The sequence below is a fragment of the Rhipicephalus microplus genome, chromosome 10 (assembly GCF_043290135.1).
Source record: "Rhipicephalus microplus isolate Deutch F79 chromosome 10, USDA_Rmic, whole genome shotgun sequence".
Classification (NCBI taxonomy): domain Eukaryota; kingdom Metazoa; phylum Arthropoda; class Arachnida; order Ixodida; family Ixodidae; genus Rhipicephalus; species Rhipicephalus microplus.
The window spans coordinates 91,636,601-91,653,162 of NC_134709.1; positions in this window are offsets into that span (position 1 = coordinate 91,636,601).

Here is a 16,562-nt window from a genome sequence, read left to right on the forward strand (position 1 = left end):
GACATTGCCTGTCACTACCCCACGTAGTACATGACAACACTTTTAAAACATTCATGGCTTTTAAACATTTTGTTTTTAGATACTTGATGTGCGGTACGAAGTTCAACTTGTTGTCCAAGATTAATCCTAAGAATTTATGCTCCACATTGACAGACAGACGTTGACCGTTCAATTCAATGTCAGGTTCTGAGTGCATGCCTCTCTTTCGGGAGAACAAGACACACGTGCTCTTTAGTGGGTTCAGTCGGAATACGTTTTCCTCTGCCCATTTGGAGACCTTGTTTAAACCTAACTGAACCTGTCGCTCACACATGGCCAAGTTGCATGACTTGAAGCCAAGCTGAACGTCGTCGACATATGTACAATAGAACATATTGCGGGGAATGGACAAGTGCAAAGAATTCATTTTAATAATAAAAAGTGTGCAACTAAGCACACCACCTTGTGGCACGCCTGTTTCCTGGACAAATGTTTGGGAGAGCACACTGCCTAGACGGACACGGAATGTCCGGTTTGACAGGTAACTTTCGATTATATGAAACATTCTTCCGTGCACACCAAGGTGGGACAGGTCTCTTAGAATTCCGAAACGCCATGTTGTATCATACGCCTTTTCGATATCGAGGAACACAGAGAGAAAATATTGTCTATGGACGAAGGCGTCTCTTATCTGTGCCTCGATACGAACAAGGTGGTCTGTGGTGGATCTACTTTCTCGAAACCCGCACTGAAATGGGTCAAGCAAATTGTTTGTTTCAAGAATATGTAGAAGTCGGCAGTTTATCATTTTTTCGAATACTTTACACAAGCAGCTTGTAAGTGCAATAGGCCTATAACTTGAAGCTAAAGAAGGGTCCTTGCCCTCTTTCAAAATGGGAATAATAATCGCCTCTTTCCAGGAAGTAGGGATAGCGCCAGAAAACCAGATAGCATTGTATAAACAAAGTAAGGTTTTGCGTGTTTCGGCTGGTAGGTTTTTTAACATTTCATACACCACACGGTCAGAACCTGGGGCATGATGATGATGATGTTTGATATTTTATGGCGCAAGGGCCGATTCACGGCCAAAGAGCGCCAGTTCATCTTACTAAAAATATGGACAATCCTTGTGATAAGTGGCTGTATAAGGGCCATAAAATTCCTCTCAGTAAGGCGGGTAAAAACATACAAGTAATAAAATGATGACCATGCCGTGAAAGGTGTGTGTGGTGTGAATAGATGACAAAAGTTGGTGATAATAAAAGACGATGGTGGATATGTATGGCATTAGCACAAGTGCCTCACTCGTTCAAACCCTTGCGTCCAAGGGCCGTGAGGCATGTCCTTTCTTGTGTAGCCACCGCAGCAAAAACCTCTCTGGAGAGGTCATGCTACGGTATGCCCGGGTATATGACATGAAAGCTGTGAATTTCTTTTAAAAACGCTAACAATGATTTATGACTAAAAAGTGGTTCCCTACCGACAAACATTGCAGGGTGTGAAGATATATGTTGTCGGTAGAGTAATGGAAAATGTTGTTTTCTTAGAGTTTCTAAATGTTTACACTGGATTAGTATGTGAAGGACTGTTAATGTTTCACCACATTTGTCGCACAATGGTGGATCGTCACTAGACAAAAGATGTGTGTGTTGCGTATGTGTGTCCTATCCTGATAGTTAGTTATGTTGGGTTTTGTGGCGCAAGAGCAACTAAGGCTATGCTGCGCCAGACTCATGGTGAGAATACTTACAGCAAACAGGGCTATGACAATGACTCTGAAATGTCTTAACGGTGATGACATATGAATATGATGAGCGGTGAAGCGTGGCTGTATAAAGGCCTAAAAACTTGGCTCCGTAAACGCGTGAAGTATATATCTCTTCTAAAATTATGTGTGTGATGTTCGGGGTGGTCAATGTGTATGGTTGATGCATGAGGTTATGTTAAACCGTAACGGCTTTTACATAGCACTAATACCATACCCGTGTCCTTATACCTAAGGGCAGGGAGGCAAGTGCCTCGTTGTAAATTCCAGCTGCAGCAGATGCCTCTCCGAAGAGGCTGTGCTACGAGTCACATCAGTCAAGTTTTGCCATGTCTAGCGGTAGCATAGTTTAGTGTAGTTAGACCTTGTTCAGAAGTTGTGCTTCATTTAAAAAGCTGATCACATCAGCTATAGGTATTAGGGCGTCCTCGCCCAAGAGTAGCATTGGATGAAAGGGAATATTTAACCTGTAAAACATACGGAAATGTTTTTCTCTTAATGTTTCCATATGTGGGCAAGCTATTAAAATGTGCATTACGGTTAGTTGCTCCTGACACTTATCGCATGTTGGGGCTTCTTCGCCTGCCAATAGGTAATTATGTGTGATGTGCGTGTGACCTATTCGTAGTCGACATATAACTACTTCGATAAAACGCGCTTGATGAAGACAGGTCTTCCATTCACCAAGAACAGGTTTAATTAGGTGAAGTTTGTTGTTTTGTTGTAATTTCCATTCTTGCTGCCAGTGAAAGATGGTGGCCCGGCGAACAGCTTGAATCCCATCTCTGGCAGGTATGTTGGTTTTTGACTCGCGCATCTTTTTTGCTGTTGCAGCTAGTTGGTCTGCCCTTTCATTGCCTGGGATCCCGACATGACTCGGGACCCAACAGAGGCGTATGGTGTGATCATCAGGTGTGTGGGATAGCGTGTTTAAAATATCGCCTATGAATGGCTCATACTGAGATTTATAATGGAGACTTTTCAGCGCGCTTAACGAGTCTGTAAATATTACGGCTTTTTTATGTTTTGAGCTTATAATGTATCGTACTGCCATCCATAACGCATAGCACTCAGCGGTGTAGATGGATACGAACTGCGGTAGTCTAGTTATATGATCGTGTGTTGCTCCTACCACACTGCTTCCGACATAAGCAGATGTCTTCGAACCATCAGTATAAAATTCTTCGTAAGTGTTGTACGTTTGTTGTAATGCAAGGAATTCTTGTAGTATATGTTCACGTGGGGTGTTTTGTTTTTTTATATGTGTGAGTGAAAAATCCAAGAATTTGGAGAAATCACTCCATGGGCCCAAACTGGGTGGCCTTCTGGCAATGGAGAGTGCTTCGTTAGGAATATTCAGGGCATGAAATTTTTCTTCAAATCTTAGTATTAGTGGCTTAATTACGTTTGGTTTGTTGGCGTAGTGTTGTCGTAGGTCACAGCGTGTGACAATACTGTGGCATATATGATCTGGTGAAGAACGAACTCTAAGGACATACGTGAGCATTAGTTTCGTTCTCCTATATTCCAAGGATGGTTCGTTACTTTCGGCGTATAAGCTCGAAATAGGTGAGGTTCGATAGGCACCTGTTGCGAGGCGTAACCCTTTGTTGTGGACAGGGTCTAGGCGCTTAAGGTACGAGTCTCTTGCTGAACCGTAGATTATACTACCGTAGTCTAATTTGCTGCGTACTAAAGAGCGGTAGATGAGCAGGAGGCACTTACGGTCGGAACCCCAGTGCTTTCGGGACAAGACTTTGAGGACATTGAGGGCGTTGTTGGATTTCACCTTGAGATTATTAATGTGTGCAAGAAAATTGAGCTTTTTATCAAATACGACCCCCAGAAACTTCTGTTCTTGTTTTATTGGCAATACTGTTTCGTTTATTTTCAGTACGGGGTCTGGTTGTAACCCTCGTTTCTGGGAGAACGCTACAGCAACCGTCTTTTCCTCAGAAAACCGGAAGCCATTTTTGTTAGCCCATTGTGTTAGCTTGTTTAGTGCTATTTGAATCTGTCGCTCGCACGTCGCCATGTTAGATGACCGGCACGCTATTTGGAGATCATCCACATATAGTGAGTGCATAAGAGTAGATGGTATGACCTGGTTCACAGAGTTCATTTTGACGACAAAGAGAGTTGTGCTTAAGACACAGCCCTGAGGCACACCGTTCTCTTGAGTAAAAGTTTCTGAAAGTGTGGTACCCAAACGAACCTGAAAAGTTCGGTTCGATAGGAAGTCGGTCAAGCAGTTGAGCATCCTTCCGCGAATTCCAAGATCTGCCAGGTCTCGTAAAATACCGTACTTCCACGTTGTGTCATACGCCTTTTCAAGATCAAAAAATACTGCTAAGCAGTGCTGCTTGTACAGGAAAGCTTCTCGTACTGTATGTTCAAGGCGAACGAGGTGATCGGTGGTGGAACATCCTTTCTTGTAACCACATTGGTGAGCATCTATCAAGTTATCGGTTTCTAGGATGTATGTTAGCCTAATATTAATAACGCTTTCGAAGGATTTCGCCATACAACTTGTAAGTGCTATGGGCCTGTAGCTTGTTGGTAATGTAGGGTTTTTTCCGGCTTTGAGAAATGGAATTATAATGGCTTTTTTCCACTCTGTTGGCATTCTGCCAGTGATCCAAATAGCGTTAAAGAAGTGCACCAATGCCTTCACCGCTTCCTGAGACAAATGGGCGAGCATTTGATAATGTATTCTGTCTGGGCCAGGTGCTGTTTTTTTACCTTGAGAAAGCACTCTGTTAATTTCCTGCAGGGTTAAGGGGGAGTTGTATGATCTGTCTTGATAACCTTTAATAGGAAGCTTTTGTTTTTCTGTAGATTGTTTATGTTTTAGGAAAGCTGCCGAATAGTTTGCTGAGCTCGAAATAGCGCAAAAGTGCTGCGCTAGTAGGTCTGCCTGTTCGCCTAAAGTTGTCTGGATGCCAGGGGTTGAGAGGATGGGGATGGTGTATGAACTGTAGTTGCCGTTAACCTTGTGCACCTGATCCCACATTCTTTTGGATGTGATGGAGCTGTTGATGGATGAAATGTACTTTTTCCACGAGAGTTTTTCAGCCTGTCTGCGAATAAATCTTGCCTTTGCTCTCGCCTTTTTAAATGCTAGGAGGTTCTCTCCTGTAGGATGTTTACGAAAAATGCCCCACTCCTTGTTTTGCATTTTTTTAGCTTGTGTGCACTCTTTTGTCCACCAGGGTTTAATTTTTTTCTTTATAAAGCCGGAGGATTGTGGTATAGTTTGTTCGGCTGCCGCAAGTATGCAGGCGGTGACTGTCTCGTTCATTTCCTCTATGCTTAGGCCATCAAGCATCTCTTTTTCTAGGGCAGCTTTTTCAGTGAACAGTGGCCAGTCTGCCAGATGTAGTTTCCAACGCGGTGGTCGGGATTGAGTGGTGGGGAGGGTTTGTGTTAATTTTATGAGAGCAGGCATATGGTCACTGCCATAGACATTATCTATCACGCTCCACTTTAGTTCGCAAAAGAGCGAAGGTGAGCACAGCGCTAGATCTAAGCAGCTAGTGGCTCCTGTGCTTGGGGAGCAGTAGGTGACGCTACCAGTATTTAAAAGACATACGTCATTGTTCAGAATAAAATCTTCGAGGGTTTGTCCTCTGGTGTCAGTTGTACTGCTTCCCCAAAGCATACCGTGCGCGTTAAAATCCCCTGCGATAACAAACGGTTCAGGCAGTTGGTCCAAAATATGCTCTATATCTTTAATCGAAAAATGCGTGTGTGGGGGGATATAAATGGAACATATGGTGATAGTTTTGTGAGCTAAAATGGTGACGGCTACGGCCTCGATGTGACTGTTGATGGTGATCTCTCTCACTGCAATTCCACTTTTGACGACAATAGCCACACCACCAGACAACCGGCTAGCGTGGACGCGATCGCGACGTACTACGGTAAAACCTCTGAGAAAGTTGGTGTGTTTTTCTCCCAGATTGGTCTCCTGTAAGCACATAGCCATTGGAGAGAGACTACTTAGCAAATCTTTTATGTCACCTATGTTGTGAATGAGTCCTCTACAATTCCAATGGAGGAGAAAAGCCATTTTGGGCAGTGAACTTGAGCAGAAAATGGAGTAAGAATTGATTTGTTGGCAATAAAACCTTGGTGACATGCGTGTGATACTAAAGTCAAAACAGAATGGTATCATAACCTTTCAGGTTATGAAAAACGAAACTTATTTTACAGGGCTTTTTGGAGGCCCTGTAATTTGTCTTTTGTCTTTTTTGCAGCGGTCGAGAGAAACTCGCCGCTCCTTCGGCGCTGCACGCGCCGTTTGACTGGCGGTTGTGTCCATAGCTTCATGAGAAGCGTTGGACCGTTGCTCTGCCGAGCAATCCCTGGGTGTTGTGGGCTTCGGCTCAAGATGCGAAGCCTTCACACCCTCTACACCGGACGTCGACGGGGTTCCCGCAGTCTGCCCGTTGCCTTGGCTCGTGCCAATGCATGTCGACGCCCGTGGTGGGGCCTTGTTGGGTAAGGCCGGAGCAGCCTTGGCTGCTCCCGCAGTAGGGGCAAGCGGCGGTCGCTCCAGCACGCTGTGCGTAGCTTGGGCGGCCACCTGATGCTGTCGTGGTGCTGCCCCCTGTTGCACCACTTCAGCAAATGATTTTGCTGCATAGAAAGGGGAGACCCGATGCCTTGCTTCACGGAAACTTATGTTGTGGGTGACTTTAATGGTAATAATTTCTTTTTCTTTTTTCCATGCTGTGCAGGATCTAGAATACGCCGCGTGTTCTCCATCGCAGTTCGCACAGTGGGGTTCGGCCTTGCAGTCATCATCTGCAGAGTGGCCTGTGATACCACACCGTGCACAGGTAAGCTGCCCACGGCAACTCTGAGAAGCATGTCCGAATCTTTGGCACTTGAAGCAGCGCCGCGGATTCGGAATGTAGGGTCTCACAGACAGTTTTAGATAGCCGGTAACTAATTCTTGCGGTAGTGTGGAGCACCCGAAGGTCACAATTATGTGCTTGGTTGGAATTTCTTTGTTTTCTCTTCTCACTACGATACGCTGTACGTGAACGACGTTTTCGTCCTTCCAGCCAGCCAGAAGCTCATCATTTGTTAGGTCTTTTAGGTCATCGTCTGACACAACGCCTTTGACAGTGTTCATCGTTCGGTGCGCAGAGACGGTTACGGGCTTGTCCCCAAATGCTACTAATTTTTCTAGTTTCTGAAACTGTGTCTTGTCTTTAACTTCCACTAGCAAGTCTCCGCTTGCCAACTTTGTAGCCTTATAGCCAGTTCCGATAGTCTCGGTTAGGCACCTGGACACGAGGAATGGGGAGATGTTGCGAGCTTTTTTGTCCGAGCTTTCGCAATGAATAACGTGGTATTTGGGGAAATGGTCTTGCTTTTCTGAAATTGACATTGCATTTGCTTCGGTGCGCCACCTTTTGGAGGGGCGATCAATGGATAAGGGGTTTCGTGGTCCCATAGAAAAGTGCAGTTCCTTCAGTAGTGGCACCTACCACCCACCACGGAGCCCAACAAGAGGACGTGGCAGAACATGTAAACATGTCTGCACAACGCCAGTAGTACGCCACTGCCATAACCTAATATATCTATCCAAGTTTGGATATTTACACCAGGTTAACCCTTGCCGCCAGGAAAAATTGGAAGTAAAATGAAGTGAGGAGAAGACAGGAAAGATGTAAAGTGAGAACAAAAGACGAAGATATAGGGAGAGAGAGATAGGAAAAGGCGACTGCCGATTTCCCCTGGGTGGGTCAGCCCAGGGGTGCCGTCTACGTGAAGCCGGGGCCAAAGGGGTGTGTTGCCTCTGCCGGGGGGCCTTAAAGGTCCAATCACCCAGCGTCGGCTCAACCCCCAGGATCCCCTTTTCCCCGGGCACGGCGAAGCCACGCACGGCTAGGCGTGGGAGGGAGTAGAAACTCCCCCGTTAGCTCGGGTCCGTGGTGTCGCTACACACCAAACGCCTACTTGCGCAGGCGCCCCTGCGGGGTCCTATCCTGAGTCTCGTTAGTATTACCTCTGTATAACGCGATTTTGATACTGGCAGCCAATGACCAAGGTGTGGCTTAATAATGTGTAGTTTGTTTTGTGTGTGTGTGTTCCACTTGCTCTGCCAGAAGTCTCTGATGTTTCGTTTGAGAGACACTTAAGATCAAGGGCCGGGATTAATATGGGTGTAGTGGCGGTGCCCTCGTGAACGGATGCAGCAAGCTGATCCGCCATCACGTTGCCTTGAATTTCACGATGCCCTGGCACCCAGCACACTACAACATGTTGGTTGAGTGTGTAAAGTGTGCACAAAATAGAGTAAAGTGAGATGAGGACAGGGTTTTTTTGTTTTTTAAGACTGTGCAGAGCCGTTACCACACTAAGGGAGTCTGTATAAATTACTGCTTTTTGTATTTGTAATTGTTTGATGTGTTTAGCTGCCACAAGTATCGCGTAAGCTTCCGCCGTGAAGATACTTGTGTCTGGATGTAGAGGGCCAGCATCCGAAAAGAAAGGGCCAACAGCAGCGTAGGACACAGAGGAGTTAGACTTAGAGGCATCTGTAAAAAACTCAGGACGTGTGTATTTGTGTTGAAGTTCCAAGAAGTATGTTCGAATATGGGCAATAGGCGCATGTTTAGTAACTTCTAAAAAAGACACATCGCAATCTATAGTCTGCCACTGCCACGGTGGCGGGTATGCTACAGGAGCCATTAAATTGTGTTCGAGTGACACTCCAGTGTCCTCGGCTAGACCCTTCAGGCGAACTGAGAAGGGCTGCCTCATTGAAGGCCTGTTTTGAAAAAGAATGGAGCTCGACAAGTCATTTATACTAGAGTATTAGGGGTGCCTCTTGTCTGCTTTCACCTTAAGGAAATAAACAAGGGACATGTAGGTTCTTTGCAGGTGAAGCGACCACTCATTTGACTCAACGTAAAGGCTTTCTACGGGGCTGGTGCGAAAAGCACCCGTAGAAAGGCGGATGCCCAAATGGTGCACGGGGTCCAGCATCTTCAAGGCACTTTGAGTAGCAGACTGATAGACAACGGCCCCATAATCTAAGCGGGTGCGAATGAGGCTTCTATAGAGGTTCATGAGGCATTGCCTATCACTACCCAAGTAGTACGTGACAACACTTTTAAAACATTTATGGCTTTTAAACATTTTGTTTTTAGATACTTGATGTACGGCACGAAGGTCAACTTGTTGTCCAAGATTAGGCCTAAGAATTTATGCTCGGCTTTGACGGACAGACGTTGCCCGTTCAGTCGAATGTCAGGTTCCGAGTGCATGCCTCTCTTTCGAGAGAACAAAACACACGTGCTTTTTTGTGGGTTAAGTCGAAATCTGTTTTCATCTGCCCATTTGGAGATCTTATTTAAACCCAGCTGAACCTGCCGCTCACATATGGCCAAGTTGCATGACTTGAAGCCAAGCTGAACGTCGTCGACATATGTACAATAGAACATATTGCAGGGAATGGACAAGTGCAAAGAGTTCATTTTGATAATAAAAAGTGTGCAACTAAGCACGCCACCTTGTGGCACGCCTGTTTCCTGGACAAATGTTTGGGAAAGCACACTGCCCAGACGGACACGGAAAGTCCGCTTTGACAGGTAACTTTCGATTATATGAAACATTCTTCCGCGCACACCAAGGTGAGACAGGTCTCTTAGAATGCCGAACCGCCATGTTGTATCATACGCCTTTTCGATATCTAGGAGCACAGAGAGAAAATATTGTTTATGGACGAAGGCGTCTCTGATCTGTGCCTCGATACGAACAAGGTGGTCTGTGGTGGATCTACCTTCTCGAAACCCGCACTGAAATGGGTCGAGCAAATTATTTGTTTCAAGGAAATGTACAAGTCGGCAGTTTATCATTTTTTCGAAGACTTTGCACAAGCAGCTTGTAAGTGCTATAGGCCTATAACTCGAGGGTAAAGAAGGGTCCTTGCCCTCTTTCAAAATGGGAATAACAATAGCCTCTTTCCAGGAGGTAGGAATAGTGCCAGAAGACCAAATAACATTGTACAAACAAAGTAAGGTTTTACGGGTTTCGTTTGGTAGGTTTTTTAACATTTCATACATCACACGGTCAGAACCTGGGGCAGAAGTACTGCAGGAGTTTAGAGACATTTGCAGCTCAGCTAGACTGAAAGCTTGGTTATATGCCTCGGATCTAGTGCATTTGTGTTCGAGTTTCTGCTTTTCTATTCTTGTTCTGTATTTTTGGAAAGTGTCAGTATAGTGTGACGAGCTGGATACCCGTTCAAAGTGTGCCCCGAGGAAGTTTGCCTGATCTTCCAAGGTATCACCTTGAGTGTTTACGAGTGGAAGTGTGTGTACTTGTTTCCCTGCTATCCTACCGACCATGTTCCAGACTTTTGCCTCCTGTGTGTATGAATTGATCCCCGACAAAAACTTCTGCCAGCTTTCTCTTCTGGCCTGCCGACGCGTTCTCCTTCCTTGAGACTTTATTTTCTTGAACGTGTCAAGATTTTCCGCTGTTGGCGAGTTGCGCAGCAATCTCCATGCCCTGTTCTGTTCCTTTCGCGCATTACGACACTCCGTGTTCCACCATGGGACGTGTCGTTTGCCGGGCATTCCAGATGTTTGCGGTATGCACCTGGCTGCTGCGTCAGTTAGAAAAGCTGTGAATTACTTCACAGCTTCATCTATGTCTAACCTACATATGTCTGTCCAACTCAAACGTGTAGTGTTGTGGAACTGTTTCCAGTCTGCTTTGTTCATCAGCCATTTGGGAACACGTAGAGGACATTCATATGTTGTTTGTGAACTCAACACTACAGGAAAATGGTCACTTTCATATAGATTATTTATGATTTTCCATTTCAGTAGGGGTAGGAGTGAAGGCGATACGATTCTAAGGTCTATAGACGAGTAAGTTTTGTTGGCAATGTTATAGTATGTTGGCTCTTTCCTATTCAACAAACAGGCACCGGAAGAGAAGAGAAATTGTTCAATGAGACGACCTCGTGCATCACAGCGAGAATCGCCCCAGAGTCCACTATGTGCATTTAGGTCGCCAAGAAGCAAATAGGGTTCAGGCAGTTCGTCTATTAAAGACTGAAATTCACGTCTTTCAAGACGGTGGTGGGGAGGTACATACAAAGAGCAAATGGTGACGAGTTTGTTTAAAAGTACCGCTCGAACAGCCACCGCCTCAAGGGATGTCTGGAGTGGTAAATGTGTACACGCTACTCCTTGGTTAACAATAATGGCTACGCCACCGGATGACGCCACAGCATCATCTCGGTCCTTTCGGTATATGACGTAAGCACGTAAAAAATTTGTATTGGAGGATTTTAGGTGTGTTTCCTGTACACACAGCACTTGAGGTGAGTGTTTGCATAAAAGCTCTTGGACGTCGTCGAGGTTTTTAAGCAGGCCTCTGACGTTCCATTGAATAATTTGTGTTTCCATATTGGAAGTAAAGTAGTGCTGTGTGTACGTTAAGGGAGTGACTTGTTTAAGGTGAAAGATCAAGCTCAAGTAACAGGGCTATTATCAGGCCCTGTTATGAGCTTCTTAGTTCTCTTGGCGCACTCCAGAGAGCCGCGCCGCTCTTTTGACACCAAGGGTGCCGCCGTATCCATTGCCTCCTCGGAGGCACTGGATGCCCGCTCATGCGAGCTGGTTTTTCGAATCTTGGGCCTCGCCTGGCGAGGTGAGGCCTTTAGACCCGAGGACCCTGGAGTCTCTGGTCTCTGTTCAATAGTAGGCGGAGTAGACTCAACTACTGCCGCCTTGGGGGCAGGCGCCACAGCCAATGGCTCGCTCTACGCAGGCCGAAGGAGTGGCGAGGGCTGGTGCGACACTGCCCCCTGGCGCGCCGCATTAGCATATGTGGGGCCATAAAATGGCGAGACTCTTTTTCTTGCTTCTTTAAATGTAATGTTTTCTTTTATCTTTAAAGTGATGATCTCTTTTTCTTTTTTCCAGAAAGAACAGGAACGTGAGTACGCAGCGTGATTACCGCCACAGTTCACACAGTGTGCAGGTGCTTCGCAGTTGTCGGACGCATGGCCCACGACTCCACACAGAGCACATGTTTTCCGGCCACGACAGCTTTGCGAGCCGTGGCCATATCTCTGACATTGGAAGCAACGGCGGGGGTTGGGAATATATGGTCTCACGGATGTCTTTGTGTACCCAGTCTGAATAGTTTCCGGCAAATCGCTCGAAGCAAAGGTCAGTACTAAGTGTTTGGTTGGGATATCCTTTTGATCTCTTCTGATCTTAATACGCTGTACGTTTGTCACGTTCTGGCTTTTCCATCCTTCCAGAAGTTCAGCTTCCGTCAGCTCAAGCAAATCTACGTCCGATACGACCCCGCGAGATGAGTTCATGGACCTGTGTGGCGTAATACTGATGGGTGTGTCTCCAAACGTTGTGATGGTGTTCAGTTTATCGAATTGGTCTTTGTCACGTATTTCAAGGAGTAGATCTCCACTGGCCATTTTGGTAACCTTGTACCCGGCACCGAGAGTTTCGGTTAAGCATCTAGAAACTACGAAGGGGGATACAGTTCTGGCTTGCTTGTTAGTTTTTTCGCAGTGTATAACGTGAAAATGAGGAAACAATTGTGTTGGCCGGTTGAAAAAATTGATGTCTTCGGTGCCTACCCGCTTTGAGGAGGCACGATCACTGAGTAAAGGGAATGCTTTATGCAAGCTAATTGTATGTTGTTCAGCAGCGTTGGCGGCCACCCACCACGGAGCCCAACAAGGGGACGCTACAAGTTTGCGGATGCTGAAACCTGCAGACGCCAGCCGTACAACGCCACTATACCCCAATGCGCCTAGACCAAGGTAGGCTATTTGCACAGGGTTAACCCTTGCCGCCAGGAAAACTGGAAGTAAACAGAAGAGAGAAGTAGACAGGAAAGCTAAAAAAGTAAGAAAGACGAAGATGTAGGGAGAGAGAGATAGGAAAAGGCGACTGCCGATTTCCCCTGGGTGGGTCAGCCCAGGGGTGCCGTCTACGTGAAGCCGGGGCCAAAGGGGTGTGTTGCCTCTGCCGGGGTGCCTTAAAGGTCCAATCACCCAGCGTCAGCTCAACCCCCAGGATCCCCTTTTCCCCGGACACGGCAAAGCCACGCACGGCTAGGCGTGGGAGGGAGTAGAAACTCCCCCGTTAGCTCGGGTCCGTGGTGTCGCTACACACCAAACGCCTACTTGCGCAGGCGCCCCTGCGGGCTTCAGTCTCAGTCAAGTCAATTAAGTCCATGTCAGATACCACTCCGCGAGTTGTGTTCATTGACCTATGTGGTGTAATGGTTATTGGTATGCCACCGAAATCTGAATGACGGTCTAGCTTTTCAAATTGCTCTTTGTCGCGGATTTCGAGGAGAAGGTCTCCACTCGCCATTTTGGTTACCTTGTATCCTGTGCCAAGAGTTTCGGTGAGACATCTAGAAACTAGGAAAGGAGAGACGGTCCTGGCTTGCTTTTCAGTTTTTTCACAGTGGATAACATGAAAGTGAGGATATGTTTCTTTTGGCTGGTTGAAAAGATTTATAGCATCGGTGCGTACCCGCTTTAAGCCGGTACGATCAGACATTAGGAGGAATGCTCCATGCATGCCTTTCTTATTTTTTGTTCAGCAGCGTTGGCGGCCACCCACCACGGAGCCCAACGAGGGGACGCTAAAAGTTTACAGATGCTGAAAACTGCAGACGCCAGCCGTACAACGCCACTATAACCCAATGCGCCTAGACCAAGGTAGGCTATTTGCACAGGGTTAACTCTAGCCGCCAGGAAGTTTGGAAGTAAACGGAAGAGAGTAGAAGACAGGACAGATAAATAGTGAGAGATAAAGACGAAGATGTAGGGAGAGAGAGATAGGAAAAGGCGACTGCCGATTTCCCCTGGGTGGGTCAGCCCAGGGGTGCCGTCTACGTGAAGCCGGGGCCAAAGAGGTGTGTTGCCTCTGCCAGGGGGCCTTCAAGGTCCAATCACCCAGCTTTGGCTCAACCCCCAAGATCCCCTTTTCCCCGGACACGGCAAAGCCACGCACGGCTAGGCGTGGGAGGGATTCGAAAATCCCCCGTTTGCTCGGGTCCGTGGTGTCGCTACACACCAAACGCCTACTTGCGCAGGCGCCCCTGCGGGGAACACTACACCAAAAGCTCACTGTTCAGCTAAGTTATTAGCACATGAGTTATGACCCAGGTATGTTTGTGATATGACAATTTGCCATTTGACAGCTACAAGCAGAGTTTCTGCAATGGCAAAATCTCACTTGCAGCACTTACCAGCATCATGACGGCGTCCTCTGAATGGGCCATCTAGCTGGCAAATAATTCTATTTTCGCACATAACAGCCTGATATTTCTGGCAATGGAAGCGCTTGTGCCCACAGTAGTGCTCCTGCTGGAGCTTAGACGGCCGACAAATTCGTCGTGCCGTGCCATCTATGAAGCCCCAGCAGTTCTTCAGTGGAGCACCTTTCTGGTGCACGGCCTAAAAAGAATAACAAAAGAACAGATGAAGCAGCTGCCAATAGCAGTTATGCACAAGTCAATTTTCAGATATAATCTTAGTAAAAAAACATTGTCCTCTCTCTTTTATTTGACATGGACATCAGAGACACACAAAGAAACAACAAGCGTGACCAAACTAAAACTCTCACTTGCCTTCTAGCTGTTCTTGTACTGGTTTTACGCTACTGTCTCCACCACCCGCAGTGGAGGGCACTTTGCTTTTTACTCGTACCATAACAGAAAGCAGAGTTTCACTCTGTCTTTCAAAATTCTAAGGGGCATCAAAAGTTAATCATTTCATGCCAGGCAGTGAATAAGCTAACTCAAAATAACAAATGACGTTCTTAGCAGTCTAGAAGTGCACGTCACAGTGGCAGTTACAGTAACGGGTGATTGATACATAAACATGGACATTTCCCTTTTTGGACCAGGCTATATTCCAAAAAGGTAATGATGATATTTCATTTCATTTCATTTCATTTATTTATACTGTTAGCCCAAAAGTGGGCCGTTACAGGGTGGAAGTACAAACAATTATTTGCAAAAAAGAAGTACCGTACAGGTCTCGAGATAATTTCTCGGTATTATTGTGACCAGCAACTCGAAGTTATACATAACATACATAAATGGAACACACATGCGATGCAATACATACGCGCAGAACAGCACATGACGCATTAGAGGCGGCACTTTTGCACCGCGCTGAAGATTTGAAAGACAACTACTGCAGAATCATGCAACCAACAAAAAGTACACACACACGCCAAAAAAAAAACATATGTCACTGTTATTCGGAAAATAAACGTTTTAGATTCTGTTCAAATGATGTAAGCGAGGAACAACCAATTATAGACTCTGGCAGCATATTCCAATCTTCAATAGCACGTGGAAAGTAACTGAACTTAAAGCAATCGTTACGTGGGACTAGGGGTGGTATATACATAATATGGCGATGTCTGGAGTGTTCTTGTGTGTTGACCTGGAAGTAATCTGAATAGTTTAGTTTAAAATGATTATGAATTAACTGGAAGAGGAATTTCAGACGCTCAATCCTCGTCCTAAGTTTAGGACTATCCAGTCCAGCTTTTTTACAGAGTTCAGTAGGAGAATGATGTCGGCGATATTTATTAAAAATAAATCTCGCACCAAGTCGCTGTATTTTTGTTATTTTATTGCAGTTTGTCTTTGTGTAAGGGTCCCAGACAATTTTAGAATATTCGATAATAGGTCTGACAAGAGTTTTGTAAGCAAGACACTTTATATCAGATGGGGCGGTATAAAGGTTACGTCTAAGGCTATACAATGCCTTGGTAGCCCTGGAGCATACATTATCAATATGAGTGTTCCACCGGAGGTCGGGCGTGAACCATAACCCAAGATATTTATAGTTTTGTACACGCTTGAGGAAAGCATTGCCAATCTGGTAGTTGTAATCTAGAGGTGCTTTCTTTCTAGTTATAGTCATAAAGACTGTTTTTTCTGTGTTCAAACTCATTTGCCATTCTTCGCACCAATCCTTTATTCTTTGAAGATTGTTGTTTAGATTAACTTGGTCATGTTCAGTCTCGATTCTGCTATAAACGACACAGTCATCGGCAAACAACCTTATCGGGACCGTAACGCGGTTTGGTAGGTCATTTATATATAACAAAAATAAAAGGGGACCCAGCACGCTCCCCTTTTATATATGGTGTTTTTTGGCGCAAGGGCCATTTGTTGGCCAAAGAGCGCCATTTCATCTTACTAAAAATATGGACAATGATTGTGATAAGCGGCTGTATAAGGGCCGTAAAATTCCTCGCAATAAGGCGGGTAAGAACATACAAGTAATAAAATGATGACCACGCCGTGAAAGATGTGTGTGGTGTGAATGATGACAAAAGTTGGTGATAATAAGACGATGGTGGATATGTATGGCATTAGCACAAGTGCCTCACTCGTTCATACCCTTGCGTCCAAGGGCCGTGAGGCAAGTGCTTTCCTGTGTAGCCACCGCAGCAAAAACCTCTCTAGAGAGGTCGTGCTACGGTATTCCAGGGTATATGACATGAAAATTATGAATTTCCTTTAAAAACGCTAATAATTATTTGTGACTAAAAAGCGGTTCCCTACCGACGAACATTGCAGGGTGTAAAGGTATATGTTGTCGGTAGGATAGTGGGAAGTGGTGTCTCCTTAGAGTGTCTAAATGTTTATTGAATTAAAACGTGAAGAACTCTTAATGTCTCACCACATTTATCACACAATGGTGGATCACCACCGGATAAAAGATGTGTGTGTGTCGTGTATGTGTGTCCTATCCTGAGTCTTGTCAGTG